At 39.7% G+C, this 24,374-nt stretch overlaps 1 protein-coding gene across 3 annotated transcripts in view; it reads right to left on the reverse strand.

Annotated features, from left to right (window-relative positions):
* The window catches only part of LOC122812232 (adhesion G protein-coupled receptor E2-like), a 1,489,088-nt gene extending 1,482,266 nt beyond the window's left edge, over positions 1-6,822 (reverse strand). For all 3 annotated transcript variants that reach the window (XM_044084588.1, XM_044084589.1, XM_044084587.1), the window contains exon 1: positions 6,721-6,822. The gene's annotated coding sequence lies outside the window, so the exon portion shown is untranslated. The remainder of the gene's footprint in view (positions 1-6,720) is intronic.
* Positions 6,823-24,374: the final 17,552 nt, after the last annotated feature.

The following is a 24,374-nucleotide window of genomic DNA, read 5'->3' on the forward strand; positions in this document are numbered from 1 at the left end:
ATGTTTCTAGTTCACATTTCAATAACTGTATGTGTTTCTGCCTGGGTTATGGTTAGTACTACTAATGTTTCTAGTTCACATTTCAATAACTGTATGTGTTTCTGCCTGGGTTATGGTTAGTACTACTAATGTCTCTAGTTCACATTTCAATAACTGTATGTGTTTCTGCTTGGGTTATAGTTAGTACTACTAATATTTATAGTTCACATTTCAGTAACTGTATGTGTTTCTGCTTGGGTTATGGTTAGTACTATTAATGTTTCTAGTTCACATTTCAATAACTGTATGTGTCTCTGCTTGGGTTATAGTTAGTACTACTAATATTTCTAGTTCACATTTCAATAACTGTATGTGTTTCTGCCTGGGTTATGGTTAGTACTACTAATGTTTCTAGTTCACATTTCAATAACTGTATGTGTTTCTGCCTGGGTTATGGTTAGTACTACTAATGTTTCTAATTCACATTTCAATAACTGTATGTGTTCTAATGTGAGCTCCCTATTTCTTGCATAAGTTGATATTGTTTGTTGCAGTTTTGATGATTAATTTTTCCTATCTAAAACTGTGTTTTGCCTTACGTGTCTATGCTTTCCATCCTCAGCCTTTAGACATGCTATAACAGCAAGCTTCACTCCTTCCCTTATAGCATTCCTGTTTCATCCCTAGTCTGCATTCTTTATGGAAGAGACTACTATATGTTGCAATACTGTTTTTTATTCATACAGCTCCACGTGTACGGTGCCCATCTCAAATGCTCTCTCCTCTTCTTTTCTGTCTATTCTGAGCACTTAACTCCCAGATGAACAGGTGCATGATCTGAAATATACCTCTTCCAGATACTTACATCTTTTATGCTTGAAATGTCCCTTCTAGACTCTAAAAAATGTAATCCACTTTCCTGTTTCACATCTTTCCTAGGAAAACAATAATACTGTCTGCATTCCTATGCCACCAATGTCTACACAATCACAAGCATCCATTTCACTGATGGATTTGGCTGCTTGCTTTATTAATTTCTCTACCCCCCCCCATATAATCTATCCCATTCTCCTTCTAAAGTAGTATTAAAATCCTGCCTTTAGATAGATATGAAAATTTTGACATACCAAAGACATTGGGTAAAATAAATGTTTAAAAAAGAGGGTTGTCCTTGTTAGTTGCTTAACAAATGTCTGTTGTTATCTTGTTCCTTCAAAGAAGCCTTTCCATATCATCCATCTTCCCTAACCACTATTGACCACCAGTTCAGTTAGTATTTTAATAGTCTTATAAAGTAAAATAGGTACCCCCGAGCTTTGTGACCAATCATCATTTGTAGGAACTCTGTGTGTATAAAGTGACTTTCTTCCTTGGTGTATCACATAATCCAGCTGCTTCCACTGACAGTTTATGTTATTATCCAACTGTCATTGCCTTTCCTCTTGGCTGTCTGTCTATATAACCTGATAAACAGTCACCTGAGTAGTAAACTGAACTATATATATAAATCATGAATCTGTATTAAGATTGAAAAGCCACAACATCAAATCCCAGTTTATCAACACCAGAGTAACAAAGAATATAATTGTCGAAAGTTGACTTGCTCGAATCTCACCTCATAGTTGGCCAACAGCTGAGATGTTAACATCTTACATGTTTTTTTGGTATATATAACATGATGGTAGTAAATATTTGTATTCATTCTGACTTACATGCAGATTTCGGAGCTGTTGGCCAACTATTTCAATTCAAAGCGAGAGATTTGAACAATCTGGTTTCAACAATGATATTCTTCGATGCTCTGTTCTCAATAAACTGGTATTCTGTGTTGTGGCCATTCAATCATCTAATATAGATCTTCATTACAGAATCCTCAACTGGGTCCAAAGAAACAGGTCATACAACTTCTCTTACTTTTCTATGCATTTATCTATCCCACCATAACTGCGACTGACAACTGTGACAAAGCATTCACTTGGTAAAAATAAAAAAAATAACGGTTATGCCACATATAACTAATTATTAAGTTGCATAAAGGTCCACATAACTTTGATTTACACTAGAGAGCCTCATCTCTCAGGCTCTTCAAAGACTATTGCTTATCACAACACAATCCAGTAAGGGCATGAACCTGACTGCAAACAAACAAAACTCATGCTTCACTTACATATTAAAACTCATGCGTTATATGCAACGTAATTCAAGTACTATGCAATCACTATATACACGTAATTCGCATTACCCTGAATGATGCAAAAATACATAAACAATTGCATATCTCCATTCACTTTTTGCCATATAGTTTGGCAGTCCCTGCAGGCTGGCATATTATTACAAAGTCAGCCATGCAACCTAATTTTAATGGCAACTCCTTAATTAGTGCCACCTACAGATTTATGTCATGTAAAGAGAGTTCACTTTCTTGTCATTCCTTGACTGGCTGGCTTGTACTATCAGACTATAACTTGCATTTAACTGCTCATCTTCTTCATTTGATGTAAACCTCATACTTTGTACTGACATGTGATACTAATGTGCAACTCCAAGTCTCAAATAATTTATGCTGCACACAGTGACTTGGTCTTTAGTATACAGCATTAGAGTCTCCACACATCTGCATATTATTACAGTAAAAGTCATCCTATATAGTTATAGTTATGCTACATGGTATATTATTATAGTATACTACACTGTATAGTATTGGGTCTACTTCAGTAGACCGAAATACCACTTACTTGAAATGCAAATAACCGAGAAGACAAAACCAAAACCGCATTTTAACAAAAGTGCACATCACCAAAACAGATTCCCAGGAAAACAACCAATTGGCCAACATAAAAAGAAAAGTACATCAATGATTCCCTTAACCTCTTTGTTAGTTTGCATAAGTGTGCTCTTAAGGTAGGTGGAATGAGACCTCCTACAAGCATTAAGCAGTTTATTTTTCTTTTTTTATAATGTATTTATACTGATATTCCACTACAGGGATGTGTTTTAAAACTTCTCATTATATTTGTTGCAGATAGCAACTGGCTTATCAATACGATTATTTAAGGGGGTGTTGATGTCAGAGACACAGGTTGAAGCTTTAGCAATAGGATCCTTCAGAGGATGATTACAGCAGAATTTAAGTCATCAAGTAACTGAAGAAGGTTTGCTTTTGAGAAGTCCGTAAAAACAGAGCAACTTACAGAAGTACCACCAGTTTTATTTATTTTTATTTAACATTTGTTAACCGCGAAAGTCTGACTTGGAACAAAGCCAATTTTCAGTGGAGGCCCAGGGAGAAACACTCCAGATGCATGTCTTTGCAACGTGGGAGGAAACAGGAGCACCCAAGGAAACCCACATGAACACAGGGAGGACATGCAGACTCTGCACAGAGGGCACCCCAGCCAAGAATCAAACTGGAGAACCTCTTGCTGTGAGGCGACAATGCTACCACTGCACCACTGCGCCATCCATTTTAAAGGAAAAGGTCACTAAATTATTGTCTGATTTAACAAGACATGATACATGTGGAGATGTACAAGAAGTGGCCATATTTGTGAGGACTAGATCCAGGAAATTTGGGCCCCTAGAAAGATGTAAAACAAAGTGAAAAAGAGATTTAGCATTTATAATGTCAAGGAAGTGAAGTGCTGGGCATGTCACCCATTGGCAATTTAGGTCAGCCAGTTTATTGATGGATAGTTGAAGTCATCTATTTGAAAGATCGTGAGTTTAATGGGAATTTTAGCTAATGTGTTAAGGTAGCTATCATACTCAGGAGGGGACGTAAAAACTGTTCCATAGTCAGCAATGGAATGGTAATTAGTCTTGTTCATGATGACTTAGACTTCTAGGAGTTCACATGTCCTGAGGTGATAGTACCCTTGACAAGTACTGATACTCCTGCATAATAGCCAGTGGGTCTGAAGACATGATATATATTACACCCAGGAAGAGATGGAGCGCTTTCATTGTTTTGAGACCCTGTTTCTGTGACTATACATATATGAATGTGTTCAAGTTGCAGAAAAGCCCCAAGTTTGGGCATTTTTTGTATAGACTCCTGGCATTAATTAGAGCTATATTAATGTGTTCCAAATTAGAATTTACTAGGTTGGAATGTCCATCAGATGGACTTTGCTTAAAAATGCACTATATGGACAGAAAAGGTTTTAGCCAGATTGCAAAATCCTTAGTGAGAGAGTTAAAGGCCATCCCTGGCAAAGCAGGAAGACTTATCAGCTATCTTATCCCAAGCTAACACATACTGGGTTCCACTAGAGTGACACTAACTACACAGACAATTATTAAAGCTGATTATCTTGTATTTGAATCCTGGCATCATTCTGGGGGATGGTGAGATACTATTCAAGGTCAGTGTCTTTCCTGCCTCAGACATATGCATAGCATGTCCCTGTGGACAGAGTGTTTAAAGTCATTCACCCCATGTGGAGCACTAGCAAGTCATAATCATATTTGTCAGTATGATGGGATTTAAATGCCCTTGTTACATCCCTGATCCTGGCTCCTGAAAGACAGCTGTCACCCTGTTCTTATCCAGCCTGGTGAGCATGGTATCCATATGCCTTACAACAGTCTCCCATTACTAAAACATTACCATGGTTTGATGCAGTCTGTGAGGGCTATAATGACTTGGAGTCTGTATCCGTGTCACTCTTAGAGATCTCCATCTTAGTGGAGGATGTGAAGGGTGAAAGTGGGTATGTTGCTTTGTGTATTAATATCTGAGATTTTTTAGTCTTTAGCCTGGGAGGATTAGGCTAGGCTATTCCTTCTACTTGGCACAACTGATCATATCAGCAATGCATGGTGATACAACTGCTATGTGTAGTTCTGCACACCTACCACTCTGATATCCTCCAGCACAGACCATCACACCTGATCCCTCAGTATATGGTCCACACCTCTGTACTCATTAGCCTAAGCCAAAATGCCTACATGCCCATAGTAGAATGTCATTTTCAGAATTGCTGAAATTCTCTGGCTTCTGCCTACCTCATCCTATGGGCATTCTGACTCCTGTTTAGCCATAAGAAATGTATGAACACATATTATTAAGGACATATACTCAGCTACTGAGAAGGTACCTGTTCCACAGAGGCACCAATTGGCAATATGCAGGCCTTCTGAAGTATGCTGCAGTACAACATAATACTACCTGACAAATGTTAGCCTATAAAATAGACTGATGACATGGTAGGATAAAATCCTACTGAACGTTTAACTGCAGCTGTAGTGTTTTACACATTTAGACTACCAGGGCAAACATTAGAAGCCATTCTATTATCATGTACAAATACTCCCAGGTAACACGCTTATTATTCTGCCATGCCCCTCTTATCTTAAACCATTGTGAGAATGAAAAATAAGAAACAAAGTATCCAACAAGAAAGGCGAGGCCCAGAACCAAGACTAAAACTATTTAATGAAGCGCTTTTCATTGTCATATATACGGCAACTTCTTCAGATTAATACAAACAAAAAACTTTACAAGTTTATATAGCAGATACAAATATCACATAATAGGCGATCAGCTGGTGTAATGTACATCGCTATAAGGCAGCACGTTCAAAAAATCCACCCACATGTTCATCATACTACCTAATCGGATTCAAGTCTCAAACAGAGACTACTTTCAATCCCTCTCTTCAATACATCAAGTGTAAACTGATAAAAAAGGTTAATGTAAATATAACCCATTAAATTAATCTAAACATTTAAACATATAAAATCATATTATGTTATGTTCATGTTAAAAATTTAGAATATTAACCTAAAATGAAACCATTTGACATATGTATGCATAAAAGCACCTGTAATCTGTGTCTAATTTACAGTTACATATTTGTGTGCAACATCTTGCAACTGAATGCAGATACTCAATCAATAAAACTCTAGATGTTAGAAACAGGACATTACGTTCCTTTCTTTCTGTATATGCCTTCCTTATTTTTATTATGCTATTTATATAAAACACGTTTACTTCTGTGTCTACACTTTCCAGGTAACAGCCCATATCTTAAAGAAATGTGTGATTATTTTAATGCAGGACACTACCAATAGACTTGTATAGCATTGTCTTAGTAAGCAGGACACATGCACAGTATGTTAAAAGAAACAAAAGCATGTGCCACTGAATGTTAAAAGGTATAAAGCCACGCTGCAGTTTTGGAAATGTTGTTCACCCAGATGTCGTATAACTACAGAACAAATAAAGTGGAAAAAGAGTTCATATGGGCTTCATCCAACTCACTGTTATTGTCTTTCATATGTGAAATGAGCTGTGTCTTAGTTTAAAAGCCCAACTTATAAATTTCAAATAACATGCATATATGAGGGAAAATAATCAACCGACATTCAGAATAAAATAAACAGATTGTGTGACCTGGTTTATCTGGTTAACATTTTTTCATTCCATTCATTAAATCTGCATATCATGTAAATATAAAAAAGTTGTATTCCAGATTTAAACATTATTTAACAGACAAGCTGTGTAGTTTTCAATTTTTTTCTTATTTTCTATCACTATTTTAAGCTTACCGTTTAAAGAAAAGTATCCCATATGCCATATACTTATATGCTGCAGCATTCTTAATGTTGAATTAGCAACACAGCCATTGTGATGACTGCCTCTCAACAGAGTAAAACTATACTCATTATAATGCTTGTATCTTTGTTGTAATACACTTGTATAAATTCAAATACATGACTTAAAAAGATAAAACTCACCTAAATGCAGAAAGCAGAAAATCTTATCAATCTTTCTAAGCAAGTAAGAAAAAGTTCAGATAAATATCTTTCACATTTTCTGTTTTCGATGATGACATTATACACACTGCTTCTTAAAGCCGGAAAACTGAAAGCTAAATTGGTACTGATAACTTCCCGATTTAGTTACAAAAGGAAATGGTAATTGTGTTAACCCTTTCATCAGGATATGTGCTGATCACTATGCAAGACTGACTGAATACAATACCAGACTTATAGCTGTTCATTTATTCAGAATCAGGAGCTCTGAATATCTTTCAATGTTTTAACCTGTCTCCAACAGTTGCTAATATAACTGGAATTCTAGATGAACTGTGTTTGCATAAATGTAAATGTATTATCTTCATAGAAAAGTATTTCATCCATCCAGAAAGAGAAGTAGCATTTGTATTCATACTTTACTTTTAATACAAGCTTGTGGAAAGATGTACAGTTGTATCATATTCCACATCTCTTTAGTAGGATTTTAGCACAAGCTGGATAATTTGCATACATCTTATTTGCAAGCTGTATTTACATGTATTTTCACTTAATAACCAGTGGAGAACATTAATCTAACTGCAGCATTTCAGGTTCAGCCTAAGTGAGTACAACTAATGCTCAAAGCACACTTAATAATGTGGGAGCACTCTTTGGAGGAATGTCTTCAGCTGGTAACATAATTTCTCATAAGTGTGGAGTAAATAGATAGTTTGTGATATTTTGTGATTTTTTTTGAATGAATAGAATGAATAATCTCAAGTTCAGCATTTTGTAGAAGAAGAAAGCAGAGATGCAGTTGTAAATACTTCCATACATATATGTTATGCTCATGATAAGGTATACTTTTCTATCCAACACATATTACTTTCTAAGAACACTGTGTTAGTTTTGTTAGTTTTTTCCAAATCTATCCATCCATTTTCATCCACAACCTCATTTTCCCATTTTTGCAGATGGGGTAGGAGTTTCACTTGAACGGTGACAATCATCTAGAACCAGTGTTCACATCACTGGGTGGTTAGCCCTGCTGTAGTCGTTCTTCCATACCAGACGCACATGTACATACACACACGCCCACATCCACCACCCCCCCCACACACACACACACACTCATGGCCACTTTAGAGTGTCCAATCCATCTTCTGCATTTCTTTGGAATGTGGAAGAAAAACAGACCACTGAGAGAAAAGCCACAGCACAAAGGGGGAATATGCAGACTCCACACAGAAGGTAACCCTGCAGAGACTTGTAGCAGGAAACTTCTCGTTGTGAGGCAACAATGCAATCTGTTGCACCACTTCCAAGTCAGGAGCTCTAAATATTTTTGTAATTGTTGAACAGTGTTTCCGCTACTTACTTTTGCATTTACTCAAACCATTTAAATAAACATATTTTCCATCCAATTTACATATCAAACCATTGTCTATTACAGTAAAATCTCACATGCACACACACACACACACACACACACACACACACACACACACACACACACACACACACACTGATATACATCTGTACATGCATGTTCATACATGCACTACAGAAACATCCACACATTAATACACTGATACACACACACACACTCATGCATGGACGCACGCACACACGCATGCGCACACACACACACACACACACACACACACACACACACACACACACACACACACACACACACTGATATACACCTGCACAAGCATGCTCATACATGCACAACAGAAACATCCACACGTTAATATACTGATACACACATATGTGCACACACACACACACACACACACACACACACACACGCACACACGCACACACGCACACACACACACACACACACACACACACACACACACACACACACACACACTGATATACACATGCACAAGCATGCTCATACATGCACAACAGAAACATCCACACGTTAATATACTGATACACACATATGTGCACACACACACACACACACACACACACACACACACACACACACACACACACACACACTGATATACACTTGCACAAGCATGTTCAGACATGTACAACAGAAGCATACACACATGAACACACTGATACACACACACACACACACACACACACACACACACACACACACACACACACACACACACACACACACACTTGCACACTGTGTCAAGTTTAATATATTTTGTTACATTTAAATATAAATTCATTTAAAATTACTCAGTTAAACACCATCACTAAGGATATCATCAATGAGCAGAATAGAGCTTCATTTAATGTTTCACACCCAGCTATATCAGTGCCATATTTCTGTATGTAACACCTTTTTTATTTTATTTTATTTATTTATTTTACATTTGTTGACTGGGATAGTTCGGCTGGATACATGTCCATTTTCAGTGGAGGCCCGGGGAGAAAAGCTCCAAGATAATAATACACATTGAACATTTAGTAAATGCTAGTTTCAAGCAGATTACAGTCATAACTGAACAAGGAGAAGGTCACTGTAAGCTGCCTGTTGGGTGCCAGGATCTGCCACATAATGCAAACACTCAGGTCACTCCAAAGCAAGTACAAGTATGACTCCATCATTGTCCATGCTGGTATGAATGACCTGAGACGTACCTCCCTGGACTACATGAAAAGAGACATAGAGGAGCTCTCTGACCATGTAGTCTAGGCTGGTATGACCCTGACCTTGAGTAGCATCTTGCCCTCACCAAGAATGATGCCACAGTATAAAGACAAAATGATCAGTTTACAACAATTGGCTAAAGTATTGGTGTTATTCAAAGGGGATCCAGTGTCTGTCAGTCTGGGATGGCATGCTCGACAAGCCACGTTGCTTCCCTAGGGACGGCTTGCACCTGTCATCCTTAGGCTTTCGTATACTGGCCAATGATCTTGCCACCCCCATAGTGCCTTTATTAGGCAAGGCTCAAAGGTCAAACCCACCTCCATAGACAACCCAAGGATAAAAAAACTAAAGGTAATGCTACTCAATGCCAGAAGTCTAAACCTCAAGATGCATGCACTCGAGGCTCTCCTCAGTATGGAGAAAATCGATGTCTGTGCAGTAACATGATATCTGGTTCAAGGCTCCTGAGAGCACCCCAGCACTACCAGGTTATAACTCATACCATGCGTTTCAGCCCCAAAACTCAGACCGAAGCACAAAAGGAGGGGGAGTATCTATATTCATCAAAGATACCTACACCTCCAGGTTAGTGGCACTGCACGAAGCATCAGAAACCATCCATGTGCAACTAACAGCGGGCAAAACTGCCTTTCAGTTTGTAGCCTGCTACAGAACACCCTCCCTATTACAGGAACCCCACTTGACATTCCTAAGAACACTGGAGAATATGAAGGTCTCGCCAAACACTATGTTATTGGGTGACTTCAACTACCCAAGCATTGACTGGGAAAACTACTCAAGCCCAAACACCCTCGCCCAACAGTTCCTTGAATTTATAAACTCTAACACAATGGAACAACTGGTCACCACTCCCACAAGAGGGAACAACATATTGGACCTGGTCATCACCAACATGGGGACTCTATGTTCCACACCAGAGGTAAACCCCTCATTGGTAAGATCAGACCATAAACAAATTTCCCTGGACATCCATATCCTGTCCCCACCCCAGCCAAGGAAATCACTGTAAAAATTTCTCAAAAGCCAACTTTGCACTTCTCAAGACTGAGGTGGAATCCTTCAAAGCCCCTGGGCCAGAGGATAATACAGCCCAATCCGCAGAATCCTTTACAAATGCATTCTATGAGCACCTGCAGGAATGCATGGATCGTGCTATCCCAAATAAAACCAAGACTCATTCCTCCAAAAATAGGAGACCGGTCTGGTGGACCCCAGCCATAAATAAGCTATACAACAGAAGAAGGAAGCTACTACATGACAGAGCAAAATCCCAAAAAGGGAAGGCATCTCTGATCAGTATTAGCAAGAAACTTTGATCCCTCATAAAATCATCACAGGCCAGCTTTGAAAGAAAAATTGCCCTAGACACTGAAGATAATCACAAGGCCTTCTTTAGTTATGTCAGGAACATGGGTGGAAACTCCCAGATATGCTCTGAATTGTTGCATAATGGTACAAAATATACCAAACCTACAGACATAGCCAACATCCTGGCAGACAAATTCAGCTCAAACTTCTCCCCCCCTTCCCCCCCAAAGGAGCAAATGCCTATCCCAACTGAATGTAACCTCCCTGACATCACAGATGCACAGGTGAAAGCTGCCCTCTCCAAAGCAAAAAACACAGCATCTATGGGAAGAACTGAACCCTCTCATTAAGTCACTGTTCAAACTTAGCCTTACTAAAGGATATGTACCCAAAGAATGGCGTACAGCTACAGTGGTCCCACTCCACAAAGGTGGTGCCACGACAGACCCTGGAAACTATTGTCCCATACGTCTGACTAGTCTGGTCTGTAAAGCTGTGGAGCGTATTATCATGGAACTCATAAACAAAGACATTGGGAGCCTCCAGACACTGGACCCTACCCAATTCAGCTTTGTTAAGGGCAGATATTGCCTCTTAAACCTAGTTTATTTCTTTGAAACAGTTACAAAACCATAGATGAGGGCAAGGTAGTCCACACAGCCTACCTGGACCTCGCAAAAGCCTTCGACACAATACCCCCACTTGGGCATCATAAATAAGCTTACCAGCTTAAATATCAACCCCTATATCACAAGATGGGTTGCAAACTGGCTCAGAGATAGAACCCACATGGTCAGAATCGCAGGTGCCATGTCTGAATCCAAACCAGTTACAAGTGGCATCCCACAGGGCTCACTTCTGGGACCTCTCTTGTTCAGTATATACTTCTCTGAGGTTCAAGCTAACACGGGGGGATTATGGCTGACAAAGTTCGCAGATGACTGCAAACTGGGGGCCATAATCGAATCTCCAGCTGACACAAGCATCCTCCAAAAGGGTCTCACAGAGATGGATGCTTGGTGCCAGAGCCACGGCCTCAAGCTAAATGCTAAAAAGTGCATAGTCATCCCCTTTGGGAAAAACAAGGTGCCCACAAATTACCACATAGGTGGTAATCCATTAAGTACGGAAGAAGTAATTAGAGATTTGAGATTTGAGGACCAACATAGATAGTAATCTCTCCTTTGATAATCACATTGCCAAAGTGGTTAGAAAGACCTTCTATATAACCCACCTTATCACAAAAGGATTCGCATCTAGATCAAGAGAGGTCATTGTGCCCCTCTACTCATCACTCATCAGGCCCATAATTGAATACAATGCCCCTTTTGGGATGTACCTTACCCGACACCTGCAGCAACTGGAGAGACCCCAAAAGTACCTCACCAAGAGGATCATGGGCTACAAACAGATGTCCTATGCGGCTCGACTAAAGAAACTCCAGCTCTACTCAGTTGCTTACTGCCTACTCAGAGGCGATCTATGCCTGATGTACAAAGCCATGTCAAATCCAGAATTAATGGACATGCTCCACCTCAAAAAATCCAAGTCCCTTAGAGCTACATGCTCCAGGGACCTAAACCTCAGCACAAAAATAAATAGGACATGCTGGAGGGACAGAGTCATTTCCCAGAGGCTCCCCCCTCACTCTGGAATAGAATCCCAATTCATGTTAGACATAGCCCCTCGCTGACCCTCTTCAAGCGAAATCTGGATGCGTGGATGGGAAATCGCAAATTCACCCCGGGATTTCTTCTGTGTCCCTGCTAGACAGAGGCACAGTAAACTAATCTTAAAAGGGTACCTTCTGTGACCTACTTTACAGAGACACAGTAGGCTAATCTAATAGGGAGGCGGAAGCCAAATACACTCTGGCTAGGCTTATAAATGCCCTAGGGCAGATAGCCTATTATATACCTATGAACCTATGAACCTATAAGCAATACCAGCATTTAGTACATATAGTACTAACATTATAAAACACTTTACAAAACATAACATTATTTTCAAAGTTAAACAAACGTAACATTACATTCAGGTTTAAGACACACTGAGCAACAGTTATACAATTGACCATTCCTGAAATGGAGTGGTAGAAAAAAGTTAGAAGTAGTTGAAGGTAAGGCACCTAAGAAATAGAGAGGTCACTAGTCGGGGTTAGTGCAAGGACATAACCAATGAGTTTTGAAGTATTTCTTGAGTTTGTTTTTGAAGTGAGTTAGTGAGGGTTCTAGGTTCAAGTCAGCTGGGAGTCTGTTCCATATTTTTCCAACAAAGTTGGCAGAGAGTCCCCAGTTGAGTAGTTGGATTTGTATGTTTGAACTAGGAGTCTGGTGGATGACTGCAGTGGCCGGGTACTGGTGTAGGGGCTGATAATATTTTTTAGTGCAGGAGTATTTTCTGGTTGGTAAAGGACTTTATATGCCACTATTAGCTGGTTGAACTGCAGAAGGCTTGGCAGTTCAAGCCATCCTAGGCGATTTAGGTTGTGACAGTGGTGTGTCCAGTAGGTTGTGCCAGTAGCAAATCTTGCAATGTGGTTATAGCAGGATGATAGTTTATTAAGATCTGTTTTGTTTAAGTTGGAGAATAGAGGGGGCATAGAAGAGGAGGGTTGATAGATGGGAATGGGCAATTGCAGTTCTAGCAAGTGCGGTAAGGAAAGGTTTAATTCTGTAAGGAGAGCCAAGTTTTTTATTAATAGTTTTGATAGTTTGATTGATACGCTTATCAAACTTCAGGTTGTTATCAACTATGACACCCAGTAGTTTAGTTTGGGCTTCTGGGGAGATGATAGTGCCATCGTTAGCAGTTATTTTGAAGGATGGCATGAGGGATCCTGCATGTGGGGGAGAAGAGGAGCAACTTAGTTTTGTGTGGGTTTAGGATTATATGTTGATTGGAGAGACATTTTTCCACTGTATTGAAGGTATTTTGGGTCAATGTGAATAAAGTGGCTGGTGAGGTTTCAGAACAAATCAAGGTGGAGTCATCCACATATTGAATGCAGGTAGCATCTGGGATGACTGAATGAAGGTCGTTGATAAAGATGGAGAAAAGAAGAGGTCCTATTATCGAGCCCTGAGGGACTCCTAATGTGATGGGTAGGCGAGATTATAGCTTGTCCTGCCATAGGACTGCCTGTTGTCTTCCCTGCAGGTAGAATTAAAACCATTGGAGTGCATGGTTGTTTAAGGAGAAGGCCTTCAAGGTATTCATAAGCTTTTTGTGGTCAAACATGTCAAAAGCCTTGGATAGATCTAGAAAGAGTGCTGAGGATAGTTTGTTATTATTGCAGCTGTGGTTAATGACGTTAGAGAAAGAGAGGAGGGCAGAAGTAGTACTGTGGTGTGGCTTAAAGCCATGCTGAAAGTTGGACAACAGCTTGTTCTGTGTGAGGGAGTGCATGAACTGTATGTGTACACACTTCTCCATAATTTTAGCCAGAGGTGACAGAATAGCTATGGGTCTAAAGTTTGACAGTTCAGTGGAAGTGCCTCCTTTATGGAGAGGTATGACATGGGAGGTTTTCCATATAGTGGGTACAGTATCTTCAAATATAGCTCTGTTGGTCAAGATTGAGATGGGGTATGCTATGGTGTCAGCAGCCTTTTGCAGATAATCTGCTGGGAGGAGGTTGGCAGCCAGGGTAGTGGGTCTTAGTTTGTTAAGTAGGGCATGAATACGTTGAGTGGGAACAGGTTGGAAGGTAAAGTATGTTTGGGTACTGGGTGTGGCTACATTAGAATTAGAGCCATCGGGAGAGAGTTGGCTGGCTATAGACTGGATAGTCTCTGTGAAGAAGCTGTTGACATTATTAGCAATGTCTACTGGGGATTTTTGTTGGGAAGCTGAGGGGGTGGTGTGGCAGTTTGGCCTGGGTGGAGTAGTTTGTTTATTCCTGCCCAGAACTTTTGAGGTTTGTTTTGGTGCTTTTGCAGTAGATGGTAGTAGTGGTTCTTTTTGTCTAAGGTTACAGATTTTTTGGTGTCATTCCTTAGCTGTCTGAATCTTAGTTGATCAAGTGGGGCTTTTGTTTTTCGGTAGGTGGCCAATGCTTTGTGTTTGAGTAAAACTTTTACTTACAATAAGACTTGAGCAAAAAAGGTTTTGTCAAGAGCAAAGTTTTTTTTTTCTTTTTTTTAAGTTCCCTCATCATTACCAGCCCCCTCATCATTACCAGCCCAGTCCCCAGTGCCCCACATCCACTCTGGGTTTACCAGTCACACTCCTAACCACCCCCACAGGACTCACTCTGGTTTGCTGAGGCTGATGGTGGATCCTAAAGGCACCCCAGGGGCTTGGTTCATCTGTTACTGTGTCTTGGTGTGTGTTTTTGTTTTGGTTGCACATACCTATACCCTTCCCTTGCCCTCACACTCATTGATTACATCTGATGGCAATTACCCTCTTTGGACAATGCCTCACCTTAGGAAGCATATCAGAAAGTGCCATTCCACCAAGGGCAAGCATATCTATCCCTGCTGCTCCATCAGCTGCCCAAGCTTTTAATCAAACCTGGGTTGGCTGGGCCATAGTCAGGGCTTTATCCCTCTATGCCAACAGAGTGTCTCAAAGACAAACATTTTTGTGTAAATAAGCTGGTGCAGAAGGAGAATGGAAGCCTCAGAAGAATATAGAAAGTGAAAAAGAAGCAAAGGGATTAGGAAGATAAGCAAGGAGAATTAGAAGCCTGAGTATTGGTAGAGCTTATTCAGTGATGGGGTTCAGGGACAAAAAGGGCTGGTAAAGAAGAAGTCAGAAAACTACTGAAAGCAGCTACAATAACAAGGATCAAGGCCAGCAGTTAGCGATAGAAATTACAAGAGAGGGGATAAGGACCAGATGGTAGAAACATGTGGGCAGAGCAAATAAAGTGTTCATAATTAGGTGGTGTAGCCATGGTTAGGCAGTATCATTCATGTTTTGGTGCACTTCAAATACTATTCATACATAAGGATGAGTTATGAATGACCTTGCATTTAATATGAAATCAAGAGTTTATTGCAAATTTAATACCTTATTCAAGTAATGCGGTTAATTTAAGTCAATATAACTTGGGAGATTTCAGCATGGTAATATGATCACAGTATCTATAACAAGGAAGGATAAATAAATGTCAGTCATATGAAAAATTGGACATGGTCTCTTCATTCTATCTATCTATCTATCTATCTATCTATCTATCTATCTATCTATCTGTCTGTCTGTCTGTCTGTCTATCTATCTATCTATCTATCTATCTATCTATCTATCTATCTATCTATCTATCTATCTATCTAAGCTCCATGTAATAACATAGTACGTTTTTTAGGCACTGCCAAACTGACAAACCTTCCAGCATAGCAAAGCTAACACTAGAAAATCTAAAGGTTTTACTGCTTAATGCCAGGAATCTAAGCAAGAAACGCCATTCCCTTCAAGTACTCCTCAACTTTGAGAATGCAGACATTTGTACAGTTACTGAGATATGGTTTAAAGCAACAGAACCCCATTAGTGCAGAGCTACAATGCCTTCCACACATACCTCTCAACTGTCCAGATTGTTGCAGAATGACCAGATTTTTGGCTCATATTTTTAGTCTGTTCCTCATAAAATGTGTAGTTTTCTGACAAATCACTGGGATGATCTAAGGACTGAAGTCACTAAATAATGACATACATTTGAGTTTCAAACTTCAAATCCTTCAGAAAATGTATGTTAAACCAAATCTTGTTACTCTAGCAACTTTTTAAGTTTATAAGAGTAATATTTAAAATATGTTCCTATTTTTGGGCCTTTGTCCCCCATTCTTGTCGGGCTTTGTCTAGATTTTGTGCACTAAGATGCTGAGAGGTATGCATTTCCACACATTTAGACTGCCTACTGCACAGGAAGGGAATAATGGTGGAGGTGTCTTGATTTACACCAAAAACAATGATACCTCAAGGCTGGTCAAACAGGATGACGAGCTTGGGCTTCTCCATGTTCAAAGTACTACAGGTAAATCTCATACCATATTCTTGAAAACTGTAGGCCTCCTTCTATGACCTAGAAAACCCATAACAAATGCTTACACTTAGAGTCTCTCACCATTCAACCCAATACCATATTCATGGTTGATTTTAACTACTCCACAATAGACACAGAATAATTCATGACCCAAAATCTGCAGGCCCAGAGATTCTTGGACTTTATCAACATAAGCAGCCTGGATCAGATATTCCATACCACCACTAGGAGCTCAAACATACTGGATCTGTCCCTCACTAACAAATGAAAATGCTGCACACTCATAGTGTAATATCCTGTCTGGTAAGATTGGACGATAAAGCTATCTCCTTTGAAATAAAAATAAAACCTGGAACCCCTGCTAACCCTAGAATATTTAGGAACTATTCTAAGGGAAGTGTTCTACTATTAAGTGATAACCTGGAAACATTTCAAGCCTCCCAAACAATGACAATACTGACACCTATGTAGAAGAGTTCAAAGAGACCCTGTACAGTCAGGTGAATCGATACAATGGGACAGCTGTACCATCAAGGAATATGCACAAAGCAAAAACTAAAAAACAACCAGTCTAGTGGAATCCCACTATTAACAAACTGTATAACAAAAGGAAGAAAGTTATGGCAAAAATTATGAAGTACAACACCCAGCATTATTTACTTATTATTTAGTTATTTGACATTTGTTGCCAGTGTTGGTCCAGCTGGGCTGCAGCTCTTTTCCATTGGAGACCTGGGGAGAGAGGCACCATAAATACAAAGACACTCAAATGTTGTTGTGTCTTTCGGCTTATCCCAGTTAGGGGTCACCACAGCGGAACTCCAGACCGCTAATGTTTGGTAGTGGATTTTTACATGCCAAGTTACCAGCCTTGATACACAACCTTCAACGAAGGCATGCCCATTCATGCATGCCTCCACACAGAAGACGCTCTAACTGAGAATCAAATGGAACAACGTCTTGCTGTGAGGTGACAACGGTACTGCAGCACCACTACTGCGGGTCTACAAAGACACTCAAATGCATGACTCCAAAAGATATAATACATAGATATTAGGTTTATAGGTTATTACTAGGCTAATTATCCACGTGGGCCATTTTAAGCCTAGCCAATTACCCCATGTGAGACTCAAACTCTGCACCTTGTGTCTTTAAGGTGACCACTTTAACCATTATGCCAACCCCCCACATATGTAGAACAAGATTGAAAAAATAACAATAATACAAATTAGAGATAAGGTGTGTGATTGCTAATAACTTCTAAAAATCAGTAATGTACTGTCTATTACAGTACAGAATAAATGTTACATAATTAGAAAGAAATTACATTCTTTATCGTCAGTTAACTTGAAAAGTAGCAGTGGGAAGGTACAAGTTAGGAACATAATTTGAGTTAATGCCTATATTAAAATAAAGGTACGAGGAGAGAGTAGAAGTAGGAATTGTGCTGAGAAATTAAGTGGAAGAGAAAGGAAGGAGGGTGATACAGTTGGGGGGACAGGTTGGCCAACAGAAGTAGGGTCAGTTTGGGGGATGATTACACTGACATAGTCTTATGCTGCTTAGGTGTTTTTTTAATGCAATTCTGAACTGATGTTTGGGATTAATATTTTGAATGTCAAGTGGAAGTGTATTCCATTTTTCAGTTGGTGAATAGATGTAAAGGTTTTTGCTGAAGTTGATCTTTGGCTTGTAATGGTAAGGAGATGTTGTTCTGAGCTCTGAACTTTCCTGGGTGGGGAGTAGCCGTAGATAATAGAGGAAATGCTGGGACAGAAGGACGGTTGGTGCAGTATGGATTGAATTATCTGAAGATGAGAGAGGAGGAGGTTATCGGGGAAACTCTAACCAGTTTAATTTCCTGAGTGCCAAGCAGGGTTGAGAAAAGTATGGGAGTTCAGCAGCAAATTTGGCAACTTTGTTGTAGGTGGTTTCTAATTTACAGAGAAGTGTGGTTGTAAGTTGGTGAGTATTTGAGTGCCGTAAAGAAGAGTTGGTAGTAGATAGGAGCAGGACAGGGCTGTCTTGGTGTTACTAGACAAAAAGTTTTTGTTCTTGTAGAGGAATCCAAGTTTTTGGTGGGTTTTCTTAATGTTACTGAGAACATGTAGGCTGCATTTTAGCTGGTCCACAATAATGACCCCAAGAATTTGGGTGTGAGTTTCTACTGTGATGGATGTGTTATTTTGGGAGGAGATAGAGAAAGTAGGTTTTAGGTGATGCATTGTTTTGGGGACAAAGATCAAGAGTTTGGTCTTCTTTGGGTTTAAGATTAGCTGGTGTTGGTTGAGCCATTTCTTGGTAGACAAAACAGAGTTTTGAGTTGTGGGCTGTAGGTCGAGAGGATATCGGCTATGGTGATGACTGTGGAGTCATCAGCATATTGTACCAGTGATGACTGTGGAGTGGAGGTAAATAATTGATTGGTAAAAATATTAGTGGGCCCAGTATTGAACCTTGGGGTTCTCCCATGTTTATAGGGAGCTCTGGGGAGATAGCTGAAAGCCATTTTACAGACTGGAAGTGATTGCTGAGAGAGCTGGAGAACCAAGAGATAGTAGAGGTAGATAGGTTGAGTTCAGAGAGTTTATTTAAGAGAAGGGGTGAGAAATGATGTCAAAATCTTTTGAGAGATCAAGAAAGAGGCAAAAGTCTTAGTTCTGGTCTCTAGTTTGTGAGATGGTGTTGATAAAGGAGATGAGGGTAGTAGAGGTACTGTGACTAGGGCGGAAGCCATGTTGGGTGGGGGTGATTCGGTTTTGTTGTATGAGGTATTGTAGGATATGTTTGTGAACACATTTTTCAAGGATCTTTGAGAGGGGTGATAGAATTGCAATGGGTCTAAACTTGGAAAGGTTGGTGGAGCTGCCACCCTTACGGTTAAGTGGAGTGTAGAATCTTTTCCAAATTGCTGGGACTTTGGCCTCAGTGATGGATCAGTTAATGAGCATGGAGATGGGTAGGACAATGGATTTGGCAGCTTTCTGGAGAAAGAGTGGGGGGAGATCATCAGCTGAGGGGGAGCATGGCTTAAGTTTAAAAAGTAGGGATTTAATGTATTTGGTTGATGCAGTTTTCAGGAAAAAGGCTGAGGAGATGTTGGAAGTTTTGGGAGGGTTGGTGGGTGGGGGTTGAGTTGGTTTTGGAGGTTGGATGGTTGGTTAATTTGCTAATGCAGTCTATAAATAAGAGTTAAAGTTAGTGGCAGTTTAGAGAGGAGTGTTTGTAGGACTAGGTTGGGGAGAGGAGGGGTTCCCTGGATGAAGGATTTGGTTAATAGTATGCCAGAATTTCTTTGGGTTGTTTAGGTGTATTTCAGGGGGGTTAGTTTAGTAGTTTTTCTTATCATTGATGATGGCTTTTTTAGTAAGGTTGCTTAGGTCTGTATACTGTTGGAGATGGGTGGGGAGTTTGATTTTAGTCCAGGTTTTATCCCTCTGCACCATTAGGGTGCGGGTGGCATTGTTAGCCATGGGGATACTGTTGACTTTATTCTAATATTTCATATGGGGGCTAGGGAGTTAAGTATGGTAAGGAATATTCTGTTAAATTCCATAACTGCCTCATCAAAGGGTATGTAATGATCAGTTGATAGTTGAGACCTGGCTGTTTAGTTTAATAGAGTCAGAGTTGTTTAATTTGTGACATGCTTTGATCTTGTGTGGTTTATACATGTGAGGAGAATGGTGGAGAACTTTATTTGGGCAGTGGTCACTAAGGGTATCTGGTAAGGTTTCAGGGACCATGTCTATGATGTATGCAAGAGAAAGGAAACAAATGCCCTTGCTAGACATGTCAACCAGTATCCTACGCATGAATTTAGATTCAGGGTATTGCAGACAATGGAAAAGAATATTAGGATGGGGGACAACACAAATAGCTAAAGCAGATTGGATATTTGGATATTATTATTTGGGGCATGCACATAGGGATCCTGGGATTAACAACTATATCTCACTGAAACCCATTTTAAAACAGAGGTAATATATCTAGATTTATTTTAATAATCAAACTTTTGACTTATATTATAATTACATCTTTAATTTAATCTTTGTTGATATTTGATAGAACACTTGAAATTATAGGGTTCAGAGAGAACCAAATACTGGAGTCAGTTCTTTGCAACTCAGTCCAGAGGCAGTGATCTATAGTGTCTGATTCATTTTCTTGAAGCACCCTATGCATGTTTATACCTTCCCCTCATGTGTCTAGTCACTGTTTTCTGTTTTGTTTATACATGTTTATTATTTTTTGTTTATTTTTATATATTTCTTTTTATTTTATTTTTTATATTTTGTATCTAGTAATATTCATGTATATTTATATTGACTGTGTATATTTATATTGACTCTAGTCTATACATTTTGTCTATACATTTTTGTTATTTTATTTCATTTTTTATTTCATTTTTTTCTGGGAATTAAGTACAAGGGTTAAGGGATACCATCTATTTATGTGAGCAGATACATAAATTTGAGCTTTAATAATTTTGAGGCTTAGATAATATTCTTGAATAATATGTATATATATATAATATATTTAATGAATATATATATATAAAATAATACTATAGGTAATATAATAACATTTATTTTATGGTGCATTGTTTTGATTGGATCTACACAATTCATACTAGGTAATATAGATTAGTATAGTTATATTTATATGGATTGTGATTTTTATGTGTCTCTATTTTATATTTCAGGAGACAATACTTATGGGGGTGTGTTACTAGGATCCAGTCAAGAAGAGATGAATGATTTGTGGATTTAGAGGTACACGTAGGTGTGAATATTAGTTGGGTGAAACCATGCAGATTAGTAGAGGTGGAGGGGGATTCGGTGGAGAGAGTTAACCAACTGATGTTCACATCTCCAAATTGTATAGTTTTGTTGGGGAGGTCAGTGCAGAGTGAGGAAAGGATACTTCCCAGTACTGCAATGTTGTTACCAGCTGGACTGTAGATAACAACTATATTACGTGAGGTGTGAGAATTCAATTTACAGTTTGCAACAAGAACTTTTGCGGTGAGGCTGGGGTGGAGGGGATGGTTAAAGGGGTTAAGGTAAAGTGGTCAGAGAACATGATAGCAATGTCACTTCCTTTTTTATGGGTTCTGTCTAGTCTTAGGATGTTGTAGCCAGGGGGAGGATGTCTTTGTCTGAAATATGGGGTTTTAGACAAGTGTCACAGAGGGCACAGATATCCAGGAGTGGAACTCAGCAGTTTTGTTCAGTATGCTTCTCATGTTACTTGAATATATAGATATGTGTTTTGGCGGGATATAGTGGTGGTGAAGGGTGTGCTGTGTGGAGGTGTTAGTAAGTGGGAAAGGGGGTGCTGGACCAGGGTTAGGGTGTATGTTTCCTGCAAGTAGCAGGGAGTGGAGATTGAGGATAGGATGTGGAGTAGGGATGTCAAGTAGATAATATTTAGGTTTACCTTTTTGGAAAGTTGGCTTGGAAGTACTCAATTTTGTGTTTACAGGGGATCTTATTGACTGAATGCTTGGGAGTGTGCTTGTGGTTGAATAGGAGAGATGTGTGAAGACTAGAGGATTTGTAGAGGTAGGTGACTGGTAGTTGAGTTTGAGGGGAAAGCTGTATGAGTGAAGTTGGATAGGATAGTTAGGGCAGAAGCATTTAGTAGTGCTAGGAGGAGGGTGAAGTTAGTCGTGGTGAGATGAAAGGAGGATGGGGGAGTTCTGTATGTGTGGATGAGACAAAGGGAGGATAAGTAATAGGAGCAGAGGCTGTTAGAATGTGTTTTCTGGTGTGGGAGGGGTGGAGTGAGGTATGAAAAGGTTGGTGGGTTGGGGGAGGAGGGTGGAGGGGGAAGAGATTGGAGCTTAGGGGTTGGAGGCAGGGGTTACTGGGAGAGTGGTTTACAGAGGGAGAGAATAAAGGAAATTATGTCAGAATGGATGAGAATGCAGGGTAGGGTAGGGGAGTGGAGTGAGCCCAAACGTAGTGAGGGTGAATGGACTGGGCTGGCCTGGATGAACAAGGTAAGTGAATAGTTTAGAAAAGTAATCTGTAAATGTATGCAGGAGGGTATGTTATTCTGAAAACCTGGGGTTCACTGAAGGGGGGAATAGGGAGAGTGATACCGGAGAGGTCTGGCACTTAGTTCCTATGTCATTAGTCACAGCAGGCACTAGTAGCCAAGTGTGGCCTCCCCACTTAGAGTAGGACAAAAATAATTCTGGAGGTGTCTGTGTAAAGGAGTAACAGGGCAGCAGCAAAGGTGGGCGGTCTAGGAGAGCCACATTACCAGGAGGAGCAGTGTCCTCTAGTGAGAGGAGAGAGGAGTCAATAATAAGAACAAAGACAAAAATCTAACTAGTCTAGGGAAGTGGGTCAGGAGCTAAGAAAGGAGGAAATCAGGTGGGGGGACGAATGCTTTCGAGAGCCTTTTAGCAAATGTGCAAACCCTGGTAGTGTGTAGGACACCTAGAATTTACAATAACAGTAGGTGTAAGCCTTACTTAGCTAAATGTATCAATATACACAAGTTAAATAGGACTGGAACCTCAGAGGATACAAAGCAACATAAGCTGCACATACGTTGTTTACAGGGATGATTCACCCCATTTTTGATTGTCTTTATTAGTTGAGGAGGACCTTTGGCAATGGACTTGCAGTTAGTAAGTGTGGTGCCATCCAAACAAACCAGGTTGGTGTGGGGGGTAAACTGGCACTCGTTCTGGTGTGGGGGTGGCTGAAAAGAAGAGAGAAAAACACTTTGTCCAGGGAGGAAAGCAAGCTGTCGTACTTATAATGAGTGATAAGAACGTACAGGCCAAAAGTAAGTTTGAAGGAAAAAGAGGCAAGAATAATGTATGCGAGAGGCTTAGAAGCAGTAGAAAATAGGCAGGAGAAATTAGGGAGATTAAGGAGAGAAATTATTTTATTTATTTGCATTATTTTAAAATAATAATAATAATAATCATGAATTAACTAATTCTAAACTGAACCACCTCCACAGAGCCAAAAGATATAGCAAATCTACTGACTGACAAATCCAGCTCCAGTTTTATCCCTGTATGTCCCACTCAGCTATTGCTCATGAAATACCATCAAACACAAACTCTCCAGCTATCAGTAGGGAACAGGTTCTCAGCACACTCTCCAAGGTCAAAATACTGCATCAGTGAGTCCTAATAAAATCCAAGGGTGTCTCTTAAATAACATGAAGCACAACCTCTCAGAACCACTTTATTCACTATTTAACTTTATCATCCAGGCAGGCTTTATGCCATATGAATGAAAAACTGCAAAGTATATCCCTCTGCAGAACGGTGAGTCCTCTGTTGACCTTAGGAACCAAAGACCCATAAGCTTGAATAGTCTCATTTGTAAAGCCATTGCAAGAATTAGCATGAAAATGATTAATAATTATAGGAAATCTACAGATACTAGATCCAGCTCAGTTTGATTTCATCAAGGACAGATCATACCTGCTCAACCTGGTAGACTTTTTTGAGAAAGTGCCAAGGCAATGGATGAGGGCAAATGGTTCATACAGCTTACCTTGATCTGGCCAAGGCATTTGATACAACATGTCAATTGGGCATTGCAGACAAACTCATGAAATTAGGCATAAACTCCTATGTCACTCACTTTCAGATAGTACCTAAGAAGTTAGGATAGAGGAGTCCACCTCAACAAGGATGGCAGTCACTAGTGGAATTCCACA

The sequence above is a fragment of the Protopterus annectens genome, chromosome 9.part0, assembly GCF_019279795.1.
Source record: "Protopterus annectens isolate FY-2018-M chromosome 9.part0, PAN1.0, whole genome shotgun sequence".
Taxonomy (NCBI): domain Eukaryota; kingdom Metazoa; phylum Chordata; order Ceratodontiformes; family Protopteridae; genus Protopterus; species Protopterus annectens.